This window comes from Octopus sinensis, linkage group LG2 (assembly GCF_006345805.1).
Source record: "Octopus sinensis linkage group LG2, ASM634580v1, whole genome shotgun sequence".
Classification (NCBI taxonomy): Eukaryota; Metazoa; Mollusca; class Cephalopoda; order Octopoda; family Octopodidae; genus Octopus; species Octopus sinensis.
Genome location: NC_042998.1, coordinates 134,099,001 through 134,103,446, shown reverse-complemented (window position 1 = coordinate 134,103,446; position 4,446 = coordinate 134,099,001). Strand labels below are relative to the sequence as shown.

The 4,446-nt window shown below is 34.1% G+C and overlaps 1 long non-coding RNA gene across 1 annotated transcript; it reads left to right on the top strand.

The window, feature by feature from the left end:
- The first annotated feature begins 270 nt into the window (after positions 1-270).
- LOC118762322 lies at positions 271-2,397 on the top strand. Its single transcript, XR_004998073.1, has 2 exons — positions 271-829; positions 1,769-2,397. It is a non-coding gene; the product is annotated as an uncharacterized LOC118762322 (long non-coding RNA).
- Positions 2,398-4,446: the final 2,049 nt, after the last annotated feature.

Below are 4,446 nucleotides of genomic sequence, written 5' to 3'. Positions count from 1 at the left end.
GAGTGCGAGGGCCAACATGTAGCTGCGCATGTAAGAGATAACAGATTCGCAGTCCCACCGTTGTCGCTGTTGCTATTGTCATTGTTGTTAATGTTATTGTTGTTGTTGATGTTGCTGCTGCTGCTGCTGTTGCTGCTTCTGTCCTTCATGCAATGGCAATATAAATTTCTTCATCCATATGTCTTTAGCGTGACGTTAATGAAGCAATAACAGCTTTGACTGCGACGTCAATGATTTTGTTTTATCTGGCTGTTTTATCTGTTTTTGTCTTGAGCAATTCTTTAGTGCCTATCTCCATTCCTGTTTGTATAACTTGAGGCCTCATCCCCATCTTCCATGCCAAACATTATGATACCCTTACTGGAATTCATGATTTTTCAATGAAATTATGAAGTTAAAAAACACAAAGTTCAACGAAGACACGGCCCCGTAGGGCTCTCATCAAACGAAGAAGCACAGTTTTATCTAGCGAATAGGTTCCTCCTCGAAACTGTGAATTAAATGTCACGTATTGGTATCTCTTTCAGAAACATAGCAAAAAAATTGTGAAACTTACAGAGAGAAACAATATTATGTCGATCACGATGAATGCAGTTTTGCGGCTTGAGGAGTTTTGCGGCTGATTATATCGATCATATTTACTTGACGGCTACTTTATTTTTTATCGACCCCAAAAGTGATGAGGAGCGACGAAGACATTTGTGAGATTTGAATACAGAGTGTAAAGGGACGTGATTATACGCTACAACACATTTAATTCGATGATCTACTCATTCTACCGACCTACCACCTTCAGCAATAGTAATTATCATAAATATTATTGTTATTAGTAAGTAATCGCCAGACAATAACGTTACATAGCGAATTGTAATAAATCAATCTTGTTTCAGTGTCGAAGATTAAGTGTCTTGCGAAGAATTCTGTCTCATCACTGTATTTCGTCGTCCTTGTCTACTTCACCTTGTTACAAGAATCTTTTATCGAGTTTGTTTCAGTTGAAGATAAAATGATTCAACCACTCTCCTTTGAGCCGTAATTGCTCTTAATGAAACAGGGTGCCTTATTTCCTTTCTTTCTGCGATAATATAATTACACATTCGTTGGCAACGTCAAAGGCAACGTCATCCGGTAAAAATTGTAGCTGTAGGTTTTAACAAATTGATTGAAAGTTTTCTCTCTCTTTCCCGTTCTTTCTTTCTTTCTTTCTTTCTTTTCTTTCTTTCTTTCTTTCTTTCTTTCTTTCTTTCTTTCTTTCTTTCTTTCTTTCACTTAGTGGAATGTTTATTGGTTAAAGAGTCAGCATTTACTCTCCACCCATACACACATATAAAGAAACAGAAAAAAGTATTAAAATAAAAAAAGAATGAAACAAGAGAACGAAAAAAAAAATAGATGAGAAAGTATAAAAAAAAATCCAAACATTTTACGTACCGCAAGATCTTATAAATAACAGGTTGACAAGTAAAAAAAAAAATAAAGAAATAAAATGAAAAAGAAACAAATAAATGAAAGAAGATAAGGAAATGCAAAATATAAAAAGAAAAAAACTAGCTGGTCAGAATTAGATTTAGATCTTTCTTTGCAAAACTTGTGATTATGTCATATACATTAGTGTAATGATATAAAGTGTAAAACATAGGTGTTAGTCACTGTAAAATACAGCCAGAATGTACACCCCTGCTATCAAAGAAATGGCGACTATTTCAATTCAGGCTTTCTTTTCTTTATATTTGATTTTGCTAAGAAATACTTTTTATATTCCTTACAGATGTAGAATTTCTACTCTCACCTGCACCACTAATGTATTCTTTCTACGGAATTGTTCAAATTGTAGCAGACAACGCGAATACGAGATATACTTTTAAAATCTATTCATTGAAGGTCAATAAAAATTCTTTAAAATCCACCCCTTCTCTTTAAATACTACAGTGTCATTTTCCCTTGAATCTGAAGATTACCTTGTAACGGTAAAAATGTACAGACATACCAAGCATATAACAGCCTTAGAATGAGGTCTGTTATATACCTAACGAATTACAGAGTAGGACTGAATGCTTCGTCATATCAAAATTATTATCCTTCAAATATCTTCATGATTGATTTTGCTTTTCATTACTTCGGGGTCGTACAGGGAAAATTGTAGGACGATCTAAGCAATAAAGAACTGTAGGACGACCTAAGTATTGGAAAATCAATCGAAGAGTCAATGGTATGCCCTTAACAAAGACCGAGGGGTTAGAATTTACCGAAGGTGGTATAATTTATCGATGTTAGCGTTAGAATTAACTTCTTGACATATTATCCCGTATATTTTCGTTCAGAGATGTCTAGTAAATATACATTTGAACGAAAATATACGTTCACTGTACTCTGAGGTATATGTCACTTATTTCTAACCCGAAATACTTCGCTCATGATGTTATTCCCATTTTCTATCATTAACTATCAGTAACTATCATCTCTATCAGTAACTTCAAAGTAAATCATAACTGATCCAAAATAATTTCTGTACTTATTCTTCCTTATATACAGATTCAAAACAAATTATAAAAAAATTTAATGCATGGAAAGTGAAAAAAAAGTGTATGTTTAGAGGTTAACGTGTATTTTGTTGACTTGCAGTTTTGAGTTGAAATTCTTTTCGCAGAAAAACGCAACCTGCGATTATCCTAGCGTGCTATCCTAGGAGAGAATTTTCTTTTATCATCTTAATGGCTCTTAATTAAAAGATAAACACCAACCATATGGATTCCTGAGGATTAAGAACGAATTTACTGAATATATACCGCAGGTGATTCAATTACCTACCCACCTCCTTTGTAAATGATCAAACTTGTGCTTACAAGAAACAAATCAATATACAATTAAATAATACTGAAGTTAAAATTGTGTTTGTATGCGTGCTCATTGATTTTTGACATGTCTATGCATTTTTACAACGAAATGTTTCAGTTTATATGCACTTAGACATAAAAATAACCTGAGCGAATCTGGCTCTTCGTAATCACAAAACGGAAGAATTATGTTCATTATTATATCAACATATTACATACAATTTTTGGTTTCTTCTGATTACAAGGAAAGCGAAAAGAACCCGCAGACCTTCATACACACACCAAAAAGACATACCTACAGACACAGGCACAGATACACACAGACACACACAGACACACACGCACGCACACACACACACACACACACACACACACACACACACACACACACAACACACACACACAAATACACATACAATTCTCAGATGTGAGACAAATAAGATTTAGTCTTCAAAATCGTATTTTGTTTATTTCAATAAATAAATATGTTTAGGCTGTTTTCTTTTTAGTAATAATACACTTGAAAATGTATATCTCCCATTTTATACGAGTCTCGATTTACACGATGCATACTGTAGGGCAACTGTATATAGACCATCCTTACATACACACACACTCACACACACACACACACACACACACAAACACACACACACACACACATATATACACACACACACACACGCACACGCACACAGATCTGCACACATTAATATATTTGAAATTAACATACGTTTTGTGACATGAACTATTTCCCAAAATATATACATATATATGGTGCTCCAGCATGGCCGCAGTCAAATGGCTGAATCAGGTACAAGAATAAAATAAACGATATATATATATATATATAAAAGATTGTTTAGATCTAGGCAAATTAACATAGAACCACACCTGCTATTTTTGGCTAGACAATTTATTCTGAAGAAAAATTGCAGGTAATTTAACTGCTCAGATCAGCAGTCAATACATAATCGAGACAGTTGTTTGCGTGTGTACGAGAGTGTATGACCACCTAAACATACATGTAACTTGTCCATATACAGCATTAAGAGTAATCTATCTTTCTTATCTATTATTTAAAGAATAAAGATGCGAACATCCTGTTTCGACGTCAGGTTTCGGAAATTTTTGTCTAGTTGAAAGGCCAACTGGCTAGCCTCGTAGATAAAAATGTTAGATTAATTCTAGTCATTAACTGACCACAAAAATCTTCCATAGCAACTAGAGCAGTGGTTCTTAACCTTATTGGAGGTACTGAACACCGCAAGATTCATCACTGCATTCACTGAAACCTTCGTAATTGGAAAAATAAAATAGAATTTCTTCAAAACATAGGTATATGTTTTATTAGTACACAAAATGAACCATGCACTAATTGCACACAAAATTACTGTGTTCAAAGAACAAAACCAACAAAACATGAATTTCACACAAAAATATATTTACTGCAAATAAATATGACTTTGCAGTTGCCTTTCAGATACAAGTTCAGAAATGCTCGGCTTCACTTTAGCAAGTGCCGCTCTCATATAATTTTTGCAACAAAGTCTGTTCCTTTTCTAAGTTTTCATGTCTTCCATCCTCGAAAAGGATTGCCCGCAAAGATAAG